Here is a 20144-nt window from a genome sequence, read left to right as displayed (position 1 = left end):
ATAGTTTTTAATTTCCATGTTTAGAACTGCTACTGTAGTTGCATTGCGTGTCTATGAGAGTGTATGTGTAAAATGTGGCTGTCTTTGTAAACTTTGCTATCAGGTAATTGTTTTCAAGACCAGTATAATATAAGAACGCATAAATAAGAACAGAGCAGGCATCAGAAAACTTTTCCATTACTGCAGAAAGTAGCAGGGAATCCAGAATATTGGATTATATCAACTTCATTAATCACATATCCACTATGACTCAATATTTAAAAGGGGGATGAGGACACCTAGAACCTGTAGGGCTTATACACATTGAATGATTTAATAATTAAACCAAGACAATGAACAGTATTATACCAATTTTGCAGAAGCTGAGAATTGGTGAGTAACTTACTCTAGGTCACCAAGGCCAGTGGTACCCACGCCCAGGTGCACTTGATTCCTGTCTGTGCTTTTTCTCTTGTGACCTACTCACTGTGGGGATGCCGCTTTCAGCCACATTCCTGGGCAATGTTCAACATTTGAATTATGCCATTAATTCTCCTTATTCTGATTCTGTGTTCGCTAAATTACCCAATTGTCTCTCCAGCTAGTTAATGTGCTACCCAGAGTAAACCAGTGTCCTCTCTGATTGAGGGTTATATTATTTTCATTGCAAAATAATAAATTGGAATTTAACTTGATACAAGTCTTTTGGGAGCTTTGTTGCCAATAAGCTGATCCATTCTCGCTTTACTGACAAAAGCTCACTTAGTCATAAGAAACTGCAAGGTGAGGTCAGTATCATTATTTCCACTTTACAAATGATATAGTAAGATTTACTGAGGGGAAGTACATTGCCCAAGATTATTCAGCCACAAAGGGGTGGAGATGGAACCGAACAGCAAGTCAGTTTCTGAGTCTTTGTGACTACAATCATTACATGGCTGCCTTCCTTCCTTGAGTGGGTCCTACCACCCCCCAACCCAGGCATGGAAGGCAGAAAAGAAAAGGAGCCAGAGGGAGCTTTGGGGGTGGGGATCAATCCTGTGAGACAGAGGCATGCCAGGTGGAGCAGGATGAGGCACCATTTCCCAAGCCATAGAGCCCGAGCCCCATGCCAGCGATGCTACATGAGGCTGTGTCTCATTAATTACTGTTTGCCAAGCAGGTCAAATAACACCTGAGACATTGCTCATGATAGTTGAACTTTTTGTTTTCCCTTGTGTTGAGAGCTCTTAGGATTTACTCTCTTGTCAACGTTCCTGTATATCATACAGCAGTGTTATCTATAGTCATCATGTTGTACGTTATGTCCCTAGTACTTATTTATCTTATAACTAGAAGTTTGTATCTTTGGACCACCTTCCTCTACTTCCCTCCTACCCCTACCCTCAACATCTGGTAACCACAAGTCTGATCTCTTTTTCTATGAGTTTGTTTTTTGTTTAGATTCCACATATGACTGAGAGATCATACACTGTCTTTCTCTGTCTGACTTATTTCACTTAGCATGATGCCTTCAAGGTCCATTCATGTTGTTGCAAATGGTAGGATTTCCTCATTTTTTATGTCTGAATAATATTTCATTGTACTAATATACCACAACTTGTTTATCCCTTCATCCATTGATGGACACTTAGGTTGTTTCCATGTCTTGACTATTGTAAATAATGCTGCTATGAACATGGGGGTGAGGATATCTTTTTGAGTGTTTTCCTTTCCTTTGGATATATTCCCAGAAGTGGCATTACTAGATAACATAGTAGTTCTATTTTTAATTTTTTGAGGATCCTCCATACTGTTTTCCATAGTGGCTGTGCCAATTTACAATCCCACCAACAGTGCACAAGGGCTCCCTTTTATCCAAATCCATAACAGTATTTATCTTTTACCTTTTTGATGATGGCATTCTAACAGGTATGAGGCAATATCTCATAGCGGTTTTAATTTGCATTTCCCTAATAATCAGTGATGTTGAGCATCTTTTCACATACCTGTCGCCCTTGCGTATATCTTCTTTGGACAAATGTCTATTCAGGTCCTTTGCCCATTTTTTAATTGGGTTATTTTTTTGCTATTGAGTTGTATGAGTTCTTTATATACTTTGGATATTAACCCTTTATCAGATATATGGTTTGCAAATATTTTCTCCCATTCCATACGTTGTCTTTTCACTTTATTGATTGTTTCTTTTGCTGTGCAGAAGCTTTTTAGTTTGACACGGTCCCACTTGTTGTTTATTTTTGATTCTTTGCTTGTGCTTTGGGTGTCATATCCAAAAAAAATCACTACCAAGACCCATGTCAAGGAGCTTTATTCCTATGTTTTCTTCTAGAAGTTTCGTGGTTTCAGGTCTTTCATTTAAGTCTTTAATCCACTTCAAGTTAATTTCTGTGAGTGGTATAAGATACAGGTCCAGTTTCATTATTTTACATGTGAATATCCAATTATCCCAACACCATTTATTGAAGAGGCTGTTTTTTCTTCACTGAGTATTCTTGGCTCCCTTGCCAAATATTAGTTGACTGTATATGCTTGGGTTTATTTCTGGGCTCTTGATTCTGTTCCATGGGTCTATTTGTCTGTTTTTATGCCAGTAAAACAAACATGCTGTTTGATGACTATAGCTTTATAGAATAGCTTGAGGTCAGGAAATGTGATGCCTCCTGCTTTGATCTTCTTTCCTAGGATTTCTTTGGCTATTCGGAGTCTTCTGTGGTTCTATACAAATTTTAGGAGTGTTTTCTTTTGTAAAAATTGTCATTGAAATCTTGATAGAGATTGCATTAAATCTACAGACGCTTTTGGTAGTATTACATTTTAACAATATGAATTCTCCCAATCCATGAACACAAGATAGCTTTCCATTTACAAGTGTCTTTTTCAATTTCCCTCATCAATGTCTGGTAGTTTTCAGTGTAGAGATCTTTCACCTCCTTAATTAAATTTATTCCTAAGTAGTCTATTGTTTTTGATGCTATTGAAATGGGAGAAATTTCTTTATTTCTTTTTCAGAAATTTTTTTTTTGTTACTGTATAGAAACACTACTGATTTTTGCATGTTAATTTTGTATCCTGCAACTTTACTGAAATCATTGATTAGATCTAACAGTTTGTTGGTTAAGTCTTTAGGATTTTCTGTATATAAAATCAAGACATCTGCAATAGAGAAAATTTTACTTCTTTCCTTCCAATTCTGATAACTTTTATTTCGTTTTCTTGCCTGATTGCTCTAGCTAGGATTTCCGGTACTATGCTGAATAGGAGTGGTGAGAGTGGGCATGCTTGTCTTGTGCCCGATGTTAACGGAAAAGCTTTCAGCCTTTCATCATTGAGCATGATGTTAGCTGTAGGCTTATCACATTTAGCTTTATTATGTTGAGATATGTTCCTTCTATACCTAATTTGTTAAGAGTTTTTATCATGAATGGATGTTGAATTTTGTCAAATGCTTTTTCTGTGTCTATTGAGATTATCATATGATTCCTTTCTTTCATTCTATTAATGTGATGAATCACATTGATTGATTTGCATATGTTGAACCATCCTTGTATCCCAGGGATGAATCCCACTTCATGCTGGTGAATGATCCTTTTAATGTGCTGTTGAATTTGGTTTGCTAGCATTTTATTGTGAATTTTTACATCTATATCATCAGGAATATTGGCCTGTAGTTTTCTTTTCTTTTTTATTTATTTATTTTGCTGAGGAACATTGGTGCTGAGCTAATATCTGTACCAACCTTCCTCTATTTTGTATGTGGGACACCACCACAGCACCACTTGATGAGCAGACTATAGGTCCATGCCTGGAATCTGAACCCACGAACCCCAGGCCACTGAAGCAGAGTGCGAGAACTTAACCACTATGCCACCAGGCCAGCATCTCTTTTCTAGTAGTGTCCTTCTCTGGTTTGGATATTAGGATAAGGCTGGTCTCTTAAAATGAGTTTGGGAGTGTTCCCTCCTCTTCGATTTTTTTGGAAGAATTTGAGAAGGATTGGTGTTAACTCTTCTTTAAATGTTTTGTAAAATTCACCAGTGAAGCCATCTGGTCCTGGGCTTTTCTTCATTGCTAGACTTTTGATTACTAATTCAATCTCCTTACTAGTAATTGGTCTATTCAAATTTTCTCTTTCTTGCTGATTCAGTCTTGGTAAGTTGTATGATTCTAATAATTTTTCCATTTCTTCTAGGTTGTCCACTTATTTGGCATATAGTTATTCATAGTAGGCTTTTACGACCCTTTGAATTGCTATGGTATCATTTGTAATATCTCCTTTTTCACTCATAATTTTGTTGATTTGGGTACTTTCTCTTTTTTCCTTGGTTAATCTAGCTAAGAGTTTGTCACTCTTGTTTATCTTTTCAAAGAAGCAACACTTAGTTTGATTAATCTTTTCTATTTTTTTTTTGTTCTCTATTTATCTCTGCTCTAATCTTTATTATTTCCTTCTTTCTACTAACTGTGGAGTTCAGTTTTTCTTCTTTCTCTAGTTCCTTAAGGTGTAGGGTTAGGTTGTTTATTTGGGATCTTTCTTGCTTCTTAATGAAGGCATTTATTGCTATGAATTTCCCTCTTAGAACTGCCTTTGCTGTATCCCATAAGTTCCAGAATGTTATATTTCCATTTTTGCTTGTCTCAAGAAAGTTTTTTATTTCCCCTTTCATTTCTTCTTTGATGCATTGGTTGCTCAAGAGAGTGTTGTTAATTTCCATGTGTTCATGACTTTTTCAGTTTTCCTCTTGTTACTGATTTCTAGTTTCATGCCACTATGTTCAGAGAAGATACCTGGTATGATTTCAATCTTCCTCAATTTGCTAAGACTTGTTCTCTGGCCTAACATATGGTCTATCCTAGAAAATCTTCCATGTGCACTTGAGAAGAATGTGTATTTTGCTGTTGTTGGATAGAATGTTCTGTACATGTCTGTTAGATCCATTGGTCTATAGTGTTATTCAAATCTGCTGTTTCCTTATTGATTCTCTGTCTGGATCGTCTATCCAATGTTGAGAGTAGGGTATTAAAGTCCCCAACTATTATTGTATTATTGCTTATTTCTCCTCTTAACTCTGTTAGCTTTTGATTTATATATTTAGGTGCTCCACTGTTGTGTGCATTAATAATTACAATTGTTGGGCCAGCCCCGTGCTGTAGTGGTTAAGTGCGCACACTCCACTGCTGGTGACCCAGGTTTGGATCCTGGGCGTGCACTGATGCACTGCTTGTCAGGCCACGCTGTGGCAGTGCCCCACATAAAGTGGAGGAAGATCGGCATGGATGTTAGCTCAGAGCCGGTCTTCCTCAGCAAAAAGAGGAGGATTGGCAAGGATGTTAGCTCAGGGCTGATCTTTCTCACAAAAACAAAATAAATAGATAATTACAATTGTTATATCTTCTTGATGTATTGACCCCTTTATCATTATATAATGAGCTTCTTTATCTCTTTGTACCATTTTTAAAGTCTATTTTATCTGATATAAGTAGAACTATCCCTGCTTTTTTTTGGTTACCATTTGCTTGAAATGTTTTTTTTCATCCCTTCACTCTTAGTCTATGTGTGTCTTTAAGGCTAAAGTGACTCTCTTGTAGGTAGTATATTGTTAGATTTTGTTTTTTTTATTCATTTAGCTATTCTATGTCTTTAATGGGAGAATTTAATCCATTTACATTTAAAGTAATTATCGATAGGTAAGAACTTACTATTGCTATTCAGTTAATTGCTTTCCTGTTGTTTTGCAGATCCATTATTCTTGTTTCTTATCCTGCTGTCTTTTTGTGTGTGTTGATGTCTTTTGGTATCAGTATTCTTTGACTTTATTGTGTTCTTTTGTGTAATTACTATAGGATTTTCCCTTGCAGTTCCCACGAGGCCTACATAAAATACCTTAAACTTACAACCCCCTATTTTGAAATGATAACTTAACTTCAATAGAATTTGTAAGCTTTAAACTTTTATTTCTCCTTCCCCTCACATTTTAGGTTATTGCTGTAATAATTTACATGTTTTTTATATTGCGTAACTAATAACCAATTATTGTAGTTATAGTTATTTTTACTATTTTTTTTTACTTGTTAATCTAGAGTTGTTTGTGAATTATGCACCACTATTACCATATTGTAGAATCTAACTATGACTATATATATTTACTATCACCAGTGAGATTTATGCAACCTTTTAATGTTTTTATAATGTTAATTAGCATTCTTTTATTTCCACTCAAAGAACTCCCTTTAGCATTTCTTATAAGGCAGGTCTGGTGATCATGTACTTCCTCAGATTTTGTTTGTTTGGAAAAGTATCTTTCTCTCCTTTGTTTCTGAAGGACAGCTTTGCCAGATATAGAATTCTTGGTTGACAGTTATTTTCTTTCAATATTTTGAATATATCATCCCATTCCCTCCTGGCCTAAAAAGTTTCTGTTGAGAAATTTGCCATGTGGGTCCCCTTGTATGTAACTTCTCTCTTTTCTCTTGCTGCTCTTAAAATTCTTTCTTTGTTTTGACTTCTGACAATTTACTTATAATGTGCCTCAGTGTAGCCCTATTCAGTTTCAACCTATTTTGGTCCTTTGGGCCTCATGGATCTGGATATTAATTTCTCTCCCCAGGTTCATGAAGTTTTCAGCCATTATTGCTTTAAATATACTTTCTGTCCCTTCCTCTTTCTCTTCTCCCTCTGGAATTCCCATATTGTGAATATTGTTTCTTTTCATCGTGTCCCATAATTCCCATAGGCTTTCTTCACTGTTTTTCATTCTTTTTTCTTTTTGCTCCTCTGACTGGGTAATTTCAAATGTCTTATCCTCCAGGTTGCTGATCTTTCTTCTGCATGATCAAGCCTACTTTTGAAACTCCCTATTGAATTCCTCAGTTCAGTTACTGTATTTTTAAAGTCTAGGATTTCTGTTTGGTTTCTTTTGATTTTTGCTATATCTGTGTCAAACTTCTTGTTTTGTTCACTCATTGTTTTCCTAATTCCATTTAGTTGTCTGTGTTTTCATGTTGTTCATGAAACTTCCTTAAGAGGATTATTCTAAATTCTTTGTGTGACAGTTTATAAATCTCCCTTTCTTTAGGATAAGTTATTGGAGCTTTATTAGTTCCTTTGGTGGTGTCATATTTACCTGACTTTTTGTGATTCTTGATTCCTTACTTTGGTATCTGTACATCTGAGTAATGGGTTCCTCTTCCAGACTTTACATGTTTACTTTGGCAGAGACAGTTTTTCACCAGTCAGCTCAGCTGGTGTTTCTGAGTGTGCCTGTTGGTAATGTCCTTGGGTAGGTGGGGTCTGCTATTATGGTCTATTTTTGGGAGAGGCAACTGTTTGAGCTCTGAGGACAGGGATGGGGGTGTATGAGAACAGTCTGAACTGCCAGCTTGGTTCCCTACCCAAGTGAGTCTGTAGGATGGGCTCCACAGTTGCCTAGATTCTCTGGTCAGGCTTACTAGATGGTTGAGACTGGTACTATATTCAGTAGTAGATGGGACTATGAATTAGCTTCCCTGCCCTGGCAGAGCAGCAGGCCAGGACCCAGGGCCTATAGAGCTCATTGTCTGAGGGCCAAATCAGGCCTCAGTGTACACTGAATTCCCTGGTCAGGTGAGGCTACTGGTTTTTCTCTGCAGACAGGGGAAGCTACAGGCTGTGCTCTCTGTTCAAATGCCGCTGTATGTAGAGCTGTTAAATGGGCTTCACAGCTTTCTGTGGCCCTGGTTAGGTTCCTTCGTCAGACCATCTGAAGGCTGTATTCTAATTAGAGCTACCAATTAGATTCTCTGCCTGGATGCAGCAGGAGAAGCCGCTCTAAAACCAGTAAAGCTCCTTGTTTGTTGTCTTAAGCTGACTCACACCCCAAGTTTCCTGGCTGAACAGGGCCACTGGCTTTGCTCTGAAAACTACTGGCTCTGCCTTCCCTTCTCTTGGCTCATGTGCCACCGGGTCACACAGCTTTCAGGTCTTTTCACCAGCCCCTCTGGTTAGATGGGGCTGGAACTACATCGAGTGGGGCTATGTCCCAGCCCCCTTGCCTGGGCGGGAAGGAGAGCGGCCACTCCAGGCTACTCCCAAACAGGCTCTCCAGTTGGGAGGGGCCAGGAGCTACCTTCAGCCTTGGCTATGAATTAATCCCTCTGCCTGTGTATAGCAAGGGAAGCCTCCATGCCCATGCCTAGTACTGCCTTTGCTCTGAAGGTGATCAGTTCTGCCTGCCTGTTCTCAGTTTGAGTGCCACTGGGCCGCACAGCTTCCACAGGTTGTCACCAGCCCTTCTGCTCAGATGGGGCTGGAAGGCATTCTCCATAGTGGGTGGGGCTGTGACTCAGTGCCTTGTCTGGGTGTGGGCAAACTAGGTTCTAGGGTCCACAAAACTCCTCATTGGAGGATCTGATTCAGGCAGACCTGCACCCTGCTGAGTTTTCTGGTCAGAGTGCATGCCTGACTTGGTTCTGCAGATGAGCAAAGCTACTGGTTGGGATTACTACTTGGGAACTGCAGGTAAGAACTCCGTCTGCCAAGATCGATGTGCTGGTTGTTGAGAGCCCCTCCCCGTCTCCATCACAGTCAGATTCCCAGTGGTTGAGCCCCGCAGATTCCCCTGCAACCCCTTGATCTTGCAATGGGGCAAGATCAGAGCAGAAGCTCCCATGAAGCAATCCACAATGCTGAGGGGCAGGCTGGTTGTTCCCCTTAGGTTCTCTTTTCCCACTGGAGAAGCTGGAGGCTCAGGAGAGACCTCTCATCGTATACCTTTTAATGTAGTTTGTCTTGGTCTCTTAAGTGCAGGGTGGGGACTTCGGCCACACTCCCATGTTCTAGGATTCTCTCAGTGGTGTCTCGTTCTTGAATAGTTGTTAGCCATTCTTTTTGCGATGAGGAGCAAAGTCAGGAAAGACTTATGTCACGATCTTGGTGACAGCACTCCATAAGCTTATTTTTTAATTGCAATGAGATAGAAATTTCAAGAGAGAAAAGGCAGTACAGGCATACTCCGTTTTATTGCGTTTTGCAGATACTGCATTTTTTACAAATTGAAGGTTTGTGGCAACGCTTTGTTGAGCAAGTCTATCGACGCCATATTTCCAACAGCATTTGCTTACTTCATGTTCCTGTGTCACATTTTGGTAATTCTCACAATATTTCAAACTTTTTCATTATATGGTGATCTGTGATCAGTGACCTTTGATGTTACTACTGTGATCGATTTGAGGCACCATGAACTGCACCCATATAAAACAGCAAACTTAATCAATAAATAAATGCGTATGTTCTATCTGCTCCACTGACCAGCCGGCTATTCCCCCCATCAGCTCTCCCTTTCCTTGGCCTCCCTTCCCTGAGACACAATAATATTGAAATTAGGCCAATTAATAGCCCTACAATGACCTCTAAGTGTTCAAGTCAAAGGAAGAGTCACACGTCTCTCACTTTAAATCAAAAGTTAGTGAGAGCTTAGGGGCTGGCCCCGTGGCATAGTGATAAGTTCACGCGCTCTGCTTCTGCGGCCCCGGGTTCGCAGATTCGGATTCCAGGCGTGGACTGATGCACCACTTGTCAAGCCATGCTGTGGCGGGGTCCCATATAAAGTAGAGGAAGATGGGCACAGTTGTTAGCCCAGGGCCTATCTTCCTCAGCAAAAAGAGGAGGATTGGCATCAGATGTTAGCTCAAGGCTAATCTTCCTCACACACAAAAAAATTAAAAATAAAAAAAAAGTTAGTGAGAGCTTAGTGAGAAAGGCATATTGAAAGCCAAGACAGGACAAGAGCTAGGCCTCTTTCGCCAAACAGCCAAGTTGTGAATGCAAAAGAAAGGTTCTTGAAGGAAATTAAAAGTGCTACTCCAGTGAACACATGAATGACAAGAAAGCAAAACAGCCTATTGCTGATATGGAGAAAGTTTCAGTGGTCTGGACAGAAGATCAAACCAGACACAACAGTCCCTTACACCAAAGCCTAATCCAGAGTACGGCCCTAACCTTCTTCAATTCTATGAAGGCTGAGAGAGGTGAGGAAGCTGCTGCAGAAAAGTTGGAAGCTGGCAGAGGTTGGTTCACGAGGTTTAAGGGAAAAGCTGTGTCCATAACATAAAAGAGTAAGGTGAAGAAGCAAGCGCTGACGTAGAAGCTGCAGCAAGTTATCCCGAAGATAATTAACGAAGATGGGTACACTAAATAACAGATTTTCAAGGTAGGCAAAACAGTCTTATCTTGGAAGAAGATGCCATCTAGGACCTTCATAGCCAGAGAGGAGAAGTCAATGCCTGGCTTCAAAGCTTCAAAGGACACGCTGACTCTCTTGTTAGGGGCTAATGCAGCTGGTGACTTTAAGTTGAAGCCAGTGCTCATTTACCATTCTGAAAATCCCAGGGCCACTAAGAATTACGCTAAATCTTCTCTGCCTGTGCTCTATAAATGGAACAACAAAGCCTGGATGACAGCATATCTGTTTCCAACATGGTTTACTGAATATTTTAAGCCCACTGTTGAAACCTACTGCTCAGAAAAAAAGATTTTTTTCAAAATATTACTGCTCATGGATGATGTACCTGGTCTGCCAAGAGCTCTGATGCAGATGTACAACGAGATTATTGTTTTTTTCATGTCTGCTAACAGAACATCCATTCTGTAGCCCAGGGATCAAGGAGTAATTTTGACTTTCAAGTCTTATTATTTAAGAAATACATTTTGTAAGGTATAGCTGCTGTAGACACTGATTCCTCTGATGCATCTCTGATGGATCCTCTGAAGGAGCCAAGTCAATTAAAAATCATCTGGAAAGGATTCACCATTCTAGATGCCATTAAGAACATCTGTGATTCATAGGAAGAGGTCAAAATATCAACATTAACAGGAATTTGGAAGAAGCTGATTCCAATTCTCATAGATGACTTTGAAGGGTTCCAGACATCAGTGGAGGAAGTAACTGCAGATGTGGCAGAAATATCAAGAGAACTAGAATTAGAAGTGGAGCCTGAAGATGTGACTGAATTGCTGGAATCTCATGATAAAACTAACAGATGAGGAGTTGCTTCTTCTGGAAGAGCAAAGAAAGTCATTTCTTGAGATGGAATCTACTGCTGGTGAAGATGCTGTGAAGACTGTTGAAATGACAACAAAAGATTTAGAATACGACATCAACTTAGTTGATAAAGCAGTGGCAGAGTTTGAGAGGACTGACTCCAATTTTGAAAGAAGTTCTACTGTGGGTAAAGTGCTATCACACAGCATCACATGCAACACAGAAATCATTCTGGAAAGAAAGTGTCAATTGATGCAGCAAACTTCATTGTTGTCTTATTTTAAGACAGTGCTACAGCCCCCCAACTTCCAGCAATCATCACCCTGTGTCAGCAGCCATCAACATCGAGGCAAGACCCTCCACCAACAAAAAGATTACAACTCACTTAAGGCTCAGATGATGATTAGCATTTTTTAGCAGTAAAGTATTTTTTAATTATGGTATGCTTTTTTTTTTTTTTTTTTTTTTTTTTTGCTGAGGAAAATTTACCCTGACCTAACATCTGTTGCCAATCTTCCCCTTTTTGCTTGAGGAAGATTCACCCTGAGCTAACATCTGTGCCAGTCTTCCTCTATTTTGTATGTGGGTTGTCACCATAGCATGGCCACCACCCAGTGGTGTAGGTTTGCACCCGGGAACCAAACCTGGGCCACTGAAGCGGAGCACAGAATTTAACCACTAGGCCATGGGGCTGGCCCCTCATTTTTTTAAGCCATAATACTATTGCACACTTAATAGACTATAGTATAGTGTAAACATAACTTTTATATGGACTGGGAAACCAAAAAATTTGTGTGACTTGCTTCACTGCAAGATTTGCTTTATTGGGGTGCTCTGGAATCAAACCCATAATATCTCCAAGGTTGCCTGTACAGCTGAGCTATAAGTAAAGACACTAATGCACAGCATTCTAACATTTTAAGAGGCTATGTACACAGAGGCTAGTAACCAGCTGCTCTTCTCCACTGAGGAGAGAAAGGGAAGAAAATGGCCTATGTTGTAGCACAAGTCACTTAAAATATATATACTCAAGAATTATCTTCATAGCAAATAAAGTCATAAATTCTCCCCTGGAAACTTTTCCATAGAAAATGCTCATCTGCCTAGGTGGCTGGTGGGCATGCTAATGTCTGAAGGCAGGAGATATTGCTACCTAATCTCTAAGGATATGTATATAAAATAATTAACTATTGAAAATGTTTTCCTCGGAAACAAATCTGTCAAACAAAGATCAAAAGTCTGCTGGATGAAGCAACAAGAAATGAATCTTCTCTTCCATACTCCTTATATAATAATGTTTACACAGAGAACTTCTAGATCATTAAAAATCCCTTCTTAAATATGACATAGTGTAAAGAATTCTAACATTTCAAATGTTTAAAAAGTAAAAATTACAAAGTAAAACTTAGTAAAAATCTCCCACTCTCTCAAACCTTTAATTCCATGCCTCAGAGGTGACCAAATGTTAACAATCTCATGTGTGCGCTCCCAGACATTAGCTTCATCTTTAAATAGTAGGTTAGGGTTAGGAAGCAAGCCAAAGAATATTTCTGTTCTGGAACCTGCATTTTCAAGTAGTTGCCAGTATCCTATACTACAAACTTTCATTCTGTAACAGAGTTTCAAGTAAAATGAAATTAGGCTGCATTTCATTTTTCACACTAAATTTTTTTGACAAGACCTGTCAAGGTTTTACATAGAAAATTCGCTTGATGCTTACAAAAGTTAAGAAGAACCTTTGCAGAAGTGTAAAGGGGTAACATCCCAGATACTCATTATTTCTACTTTAGCCAAGAGAGGGAAAACAAGTGTGAACCAGAATTGGAAGCTCATGGAATTCTTTCCCTAATACGCTCTTATTTCTCCTATATTTCAGCAATAAAAACCAGAGGTCACACAGTAAAAGCAGAATGACAATTACTGGAAAATGGTAGACAACCATTGCTTTAAAAGCAAATGTACATCATTTCCTTAAGCTAAAGGAATTATTTTCTTTCATTTTCTTACGGTACATAAAAACTAATATTGCTGTTTAAATTTTCTGTTCTGTGGAACTTCAGGGGGAAATCCTGAAATACATCCTAACAAATGGCCAATTCAGCAGTCTAGGTCCAACAGATAGAGAAAGATAATTTTATGGCTCATTTTCTCTCCAACACCTGCTCTCATTAGCTATGCTTCTTTGAATGAAAAGAAAACCAGACGGGAAACGTAATCCCACTGACTAACAATTTACAAAATCAGTTTTCATTGAAGTTCAAAGCTGTAAACCTGATTAGAAAAAAACTGCTCCTTGATTGAAGCTGTTTATCTTGGTGGACAACAGCAGTTCTAACGAGAATCAGCTTGGTAAAGAATATTATTTTAAGCTCTTTCAAGAATACTTTTTTTCAAGTGCTATATTTCCCTTCCAAAGGCACATACATGTCTCCATGACTTCTAGTCAACAGAGATGCTTTCATTAGGCAATGAATAACTGGAGTATGAGACACAAAATGAAGAGATTCAGAACCCCAGTGTGATTTTCTTTTTGTGTTTTTTTTTTTTTTGGTTGTTTTTTTGAGCAAGATTGGCCCTGCACTAACATCTGTTGCCAATCTTCCTCCTTTTAGTTGTGTATCACAGCCGTAGAGTTGTAGCTCTTCTATGTGGGACACCGCCTCAGCATGGCTTGATGAGTGGTGAGTAGGTCCGCGCCCAGGATCCAAACTGGCGAACCCCGGGTTGCAGAAGTGGAATGCATGCACTTAACTGCTGTGCCACCGGGCCAGCCCTTGATTTTCTTGATGCTCACATTTCTGACATACTGGGTGAAACACCAAAGAATGAAGGAAGGTGGGCTCCTCAATCTTCTTGGATGTTCTCACTTTATCCAGCTACTTCTGGAGCCAGTGTACTTCTGGTAAGACTTGCACTAATAGCACAAAAGAAAACAGCCTTACTACCAATTCTGGACTTTACTTGAAGCTCCTAGCTTTGGCCCACATAGCAGCAACTTCAACCCCTGGGAAAGGCAGACCAAGTCTGTTCTCCCCTCCCTCACACCGAGCCCTGTGTTCCATGTCCTCAACTACACAACTGAGATGACAGAAAACATCACTCTCCTTTGAAAGGGATTGTGGAAAGGAATGGCATGGGCTGAATTTGAAAACTACACAAAGATGGAGTCAGCATCAACATTTTCCCAGCACCCTGAGAACTCTCTCTTCTCTGTGGCAAATTCTCTTCTTTACAGTTAAGTCTCCAGAACATTAGGTAGTATACTATCTGTTATAAATTTTCAAGTTATGCTATGAGGTAGATAACACTTAGAAGGGTTCTATTTTCCTGTTACACTGAAACTCTTATCAGTGTAAAGTTTCCCATTGCTACTAATGCCTCTTGCCTTAAGTCAGCTTTTTCTGATTTCAGTTTAGTATGCCAGCTTTCTTTTCCTTTAGGGGATACAACCTTTTATTTGCACCTTTTCTATACCTTTATATTTAATACGGGTCACTTGTAAGTAGTGAATACGCTTTTTTTTCCCCTCTCCTTTTTATCCAATCTGACAATCTCTGCTTTGGAAGTGGAGATCTACTTTGTGTATATTTAGGATAATTATAGCTATACATGGGCTGGAACTTTCCATCGAGCCACCTGTTCTTTATTCCTGTTTCTCCTCTTTATTGCCCCCTTTGGGATTGAGTGTTTTTATTATCTGAGTTTCCATGCCAGTAGCACGTTATTCACCGATTCTTCTCTATCCCTTTCGTGACTGCCCCAGAGATCGCACTACGGTTTCCTGAGCGCTGACGTTCAATACCAGCTTGTAGGTAGACCACTTCCCGAAAAACTCCAGAAGTGTACAACATTTTTAACTGCATTTTATTTTTCCTGACATGTGCTATTGCTGTCATGCATTGTCAATCTCTAAGTGAGGCCCCGAAAGCTACTATTATTTTTGTTTTTCACAGTTGTTATTTAGATTTACCCTTGCCATTTCTCCTCACTGCTCCTCGCACCTTCATGCTTTATCTAGGATCACTTTTCTTTTGCCTAAGGAACTCCCTTAAGCATTCCTTTAGTACAGTGGTGCTGGTCATTAATTTCCTCAGCTCCTTTTTTTTTTGGTATAAAAATAACTTTTGTTTCATCTTCATTGGAAGTAGAATTCTGAGTTGATAGATATTTTCTCTCAGTACTTTGAAGGTGTCGATCCACTGACTTTTTAGCACTTTCGTCATTTAGTTGTCAACATTATTGCTCCTTTGAAGGTGACATGTCTTCCTTCTCTAGCTGCTTTTAAGACTTTTTTTGTCTTTGGTTTTTAGCATTTTGACTACAGTGAGCTTAAATTTTCTTTGCATTTATCATGCTTAGGTTCACAACTCTTCTTTACGTTTGTGGCTTGATGTTGTTTGTCAGTCTTGGAAAAGCTTCCATCCTTATTTCCCCAAATATTGCTCTGCCCCTTTATCTGTTTCCTCTCTTTCTGGGACTCCAATTACATATGCCAGACCTTCCACTTCCCATGTCTTGCATTTTCCTTTCTGAACTTCAGGCTAACTATTTTTTCTGCCCAAATTTTGGTTAACTAATTCTTCCTTTAGCTGTGTAAAATCTTCTGCTAAACAAACCCATTGAGTTTTTAAAGTTAATTTATTACAGATTTTCATTCTAGAATCTCCGTTTGATCCTTTTCTATAGAATTAGTTCTTTATGAAACTTTTCCATCTTATGATTAAATTCCCTAATATTTTATCGTTATATTAAAGTTCTTTGATTAATGTTACATGACTCCAATATCTGGATCACCTAAGAGTTTCTATTGTTATGCTTTTTGTCTTACTGATTTTCCCTTAAATCCTGTGTTTTGGGTTACCTGGTTATTTTTAATTGAATAACATTGTAAATGACAAATATAGAGAAAATTTGAGACTCCAATTGATGTTACCTTCCTCCAGAGAGGATTTACGTTTGCTTCTGGAAGACAGATCGGTCAGGATCAGATTCCTTTATTTTGGGGCTTCAATCACTGTGAGAACCAGTCTCTTCCAGGTTCACTCTTATTCCTTCGGTGTAACCCTTTGGGGTCCCAAATGAAAGCGTGGACTATTTACCAGTGCTCCTTCTCCTGGGCAGGACATGGGTTCCAAAGCTTCCTCAGTCCTCCAGAAGCTCCAGTCTGCTCTTCAGACTCCCAGATAACACTTCTGATTGAGCAAATGCCTGAATGAGAAAAGTTGTGCCAAATGCTGGGCTCATCTTTTCAGACTGCCTTCTCTGTGGAATATTAGCCCCACAAATTCTTGTTGTCTTACAAATCTCAATGCTTTCAAAATTATATCCCTCACCCCTTCTAGACTGTCTAGTTGTTCTAAATGAAGAACGGTCCCAAACAAGCTAATTGGCCACTGCTGGAAATGGCATTCCAACACTGTTATTTAAAAGCTCAAGAACAAATCTCAAAACCTTAAGTTCCCATTTTGTTTTCTCTCAAATGACACATATTTTAAGATATATCTTGGGACAAAATCGTTGTAAACATGCATATATAATGCAAGTTCTTATTCAAGACTGATGCAAGGGTACATGAATTGGCTACATCTGGAGATTGTCTGAGTTAAAATCTTGGCTGTTAGACTTTGGACAAATTACTTGACCTGTGCATCCATTCCACCATTTGTCAAATGGGAATTTTACTACCTATGGCATAGGTAGCTGTGAGGACATAAACAAAACACATGAAAGTATTTAGGAAAGTACATTCTACTCTAGTAGTAAAACCTCAATAAATATTAGCAAACTATTATGATTATTCAAATAAATATCAATGTAAGTAGCATCTTTCATACCATGCATTCCTAAAGACAGTTCCATGTTTTATACTGGAAATCTCTCTCTTGAGTTTGTCACCTCTGGTGACTCTGCCTCTTGCTCCCATATTTTGCTCTCAATCTTTGCTGGGTAAAGACACATCTCATCGTTGATTTCTGCAGGGTGGCCAGACTGTTCTTTTATTTCCCCACAATTCTCACTGCACCTCATTATTTTTAGGTGTTTCCAAAAAGTCTACATATCATAACTGCAAAGAAACATATTAACAGACAACCCAATTCCACTGATTTCATTTAAACTGGGACATAGATTCAAAGAACAACCACCTTGAGTTGGTACCAGCACACGTGAAGATGCATCAGTCAGCATCTACTCTCAGTAGCGACTCAAGAATTAGAGCTAGAGTTATATATTTCTTCAGAGATATACTGTATCTGAATACTTCCACTATACTTCTTTATGTCTAGAACTCTCAAACAGACAAAGCCAGGATTCATTCTCTTTGTTTAATACAGATTGCAAGGGCAGGGAGTGAGCATGGGGTGCAAGAAGGAGGCATGGGGAGAATGTCATTAAAACACACACCAAACTTCTCCAAGAGAACAGCACTCTCTTGATAACCTGAAACCTGCTGGATCCCCACTGAAATCTACAAGACTTGCTGTCTGCAATCATGGACGATGCATTCCACCCAAAGTGAAACATCACCATCAGCCACTGCAGGAAAATCTACTTCACAGGTAAAAGGGAAAGTCAGAAGCATTCTGGGTGCAATATATTTTATAAAAAAAATATATATAAATATATGTTTATGAGGCAGATGCCATCTCAGATCAAGCCAAATCAGCCACCTGCTCCCCTGTGGCACTGGAGAGGAAAATAACTGAGAACTGTCAAACTCCTAAACCAGAATCAAGGCTGAAGCACACTTGCCCGTTTATTTATAAAGAAATTTGCCACATTTACAGTGAAAGCTATTCAACTTTCAGAAGTTAATGTGCTACTTTATATAATAAATTACCACGGTTTTAAAAGAAAATGAAAATATTTCATTTTAGAAACAGTGGGGTTATCCTTACTGTGTAAAGTAGGAGCACTTTAAAGCAAATTTTATTTTTAAGTAATTCCTTGTAATTCAGAACTTAATGTTAACAAAGCCATTAGATGACAGTAAATCACATCTTTTTTCCAGTTGAAATATGGTGGTTTGCCTATGATTGCAGGAGTAAGGTTTATCACCATCACGACAACTTGTATGGTTAAACTTTTAAGCATTTTTCTTACTGTTTCATCTGTGCAGAAAGACAATATCTCTCAGAGCTGCCTGGCCAATCTTACTCTGAAATATTCTACTTGTTTAAGTAGAGATGCAAATAAAAACCTTGACTCTGGCTTTGGTTTCCTCCAGCAGACGTTATGCAATGCCTCCTCCAGACTGGGCACGGTGCCAGGGAGCAGAGGGCCACCAGTCCGGTAGGGGGACTGGAAGGAGGAGACCAACGCAGATACGAGGAGGTAAATACAAGGTGACTAGGTGGCAACTCGATGTCTACATATTGCAAAGGTGATGCATTTGGGTACAGATTCTGACTCACTAAGTCGTCGACCAGACAGACCTGTAAAATGAAGCTTTGTCTATGTTTGCTTTGTCCATCTCTCTGTTGAAATAGTTCTCTATACATGAGTAGCCACTCTCCTTTTTGGGTGACAGAGGAGAAGTATTTGCACAGCATCCCCTCCCTTTAGGGGACTCTCTGCACAGTCTCGGTCAGTCTGTTAATCAAGGTGAGCAGATGTTTCAGGCTGGCAAAGGAGAATTCTTCCCCTGGTAACGGTGAGTGCATTGTTTGGATCTGGGTATGGGAGGCGCTCCACAAAATGTGTACTATGGATGCTGAGAGGGAGAAAGAAAGTTCTTCCTCCTTTTCAATCCTAGTTGTAGAAAGATAAGCTTAAAGTTGTCATTAGTCATCTCTCATGCCACAGGGAGAAACTGTGCCTGAGAACAAAGCCACAGCATAGGGGGAAGTGAGCTGAGCTACAGAAAGGGAGACAGAGCATGGCTGGCATTGTTTGATCCCCTGGATCCAGCTTTGCCTAAAGCCATACTCCATTCCCCCACACTCCCAACTATATAAGCCAATAAATTCCCCTGTAGGATTAAGCTAGATTTGGGTTTCAGAAACCACAACCAAGCAAGCAGACTAGGGCCCTTCTATGTCCAACACTAAATAGCACTCTGTCCAGTCAAGAAGCAACTACTGGACAACTAGTACAAATTAAAGTCTAAGAGACCTTCCAAAGATTCATAGTTCAGACTTGCTTAGTTGCTCTGTCCCTGAAAATAAAATGATACTCTGAAATAGGCAGAGAGATCAAATCGAGAGTAGGAAGTCCCAGAGATCAGACAAAATAGAGTAGAAATAAGGAGAAAAAACAAGTATTTGGAAGAGGGACCAACATCAGCTACAGGTCCAGAAACCCCAGTAATATTAAGGATTAGAATTAAGAGCAGGCAGCAACTACTCTGAAAAGCTGAGTGGAGTGTCAAAGACAAGAAGGAAGGCAAAACAATGCCTTATGACAGGGGACAGCAGGCAGGAGTCAGTCATTAAGCATTTACTGAGTGCCTTTGAGTGCCAGGCACATTGCCCTGCAAATGAGAGGAGATTAATAAAACATGGCCCAGCCTTCCAATCCACAGTGGGACAGGGACACATAAACCAACAGCAACCGTGTACGGATAATAATCACGCTATGCACAGATTACTGCTATAGACATATGGGGGAGACCCACTGTCCTAGACTGAAGGATGAGAGGACAACATAGGATGTTGGTTGGTACAATGATACTCTAATATCCTAGAGAAAAACCGTTTTCACTAGTTGTGGGAGATATAGGAAAACAGTCAAAAGCATTTCAAGTTACCTATGATTCTTGTGGAAAAGAAGTCATTGTTTTATTTGCTGCACAATGATATAAAAATGATTTTTCCTTGATTTTAGAAATGAAAACAAATAAATCAACCAAAAAGACCCAAGTGTTCTATCTCATGAGAGATCTACCACTACCACATACAAATAATTTGTCTGGCCTTCCCCTACCTCATTCCGCTTTGTGTGTGTGCAGTGGCCACTGATGTGCTGCCCAGATTCCTGCCCAGATTCCTCCCCACCTCCAGGACTGACGGATACATTGCCACAGCTGTGGTGAACACTGCTGGCCATCAGCTGTCGGCCTCTAGCAGTGCCTTGGATGAAGAGAGTTACCTTGCCCAAGGTAACCCACATCTAGCAACTGATCAACACTGGGATATGAAGACTCAGCCTCCT

At 39.5% G+C, this 20144-nt stretch overlaps 1 protein-coding gene across 3 annotated transcripts in view; it reads right to left on the bottom strand.

Annotated features, from left to right (window-relative positions):
- Positions 1-20144, bottom strand: part of PTPRM (protein tyrosine phosphatase receptor type M) — a 779193-nt gene that overhangs the window by 512141 nt on the left and 246908 nt on the right. The window lies entirely within an intron of this gene.

Source organism: Diceros bicornis, chromosome 16, assembly GCF_020826845.1.
Source record: "Diceros bicornis minor isolate mBicDic1 chromosome 16, mDicBic1.mat.cur, whole genome shotgun sequence".
In the NCBI taxonomy this organism is placed as follows: Eukaryota; Metazoa; Chordata; class Mammalia; order Perissodactyla; family Rhinocerotidae; genus Diceros; species Diceros bicornis.
This window is presented reverse-complemented; position numbering and strand designations above follow the sequence as displayed.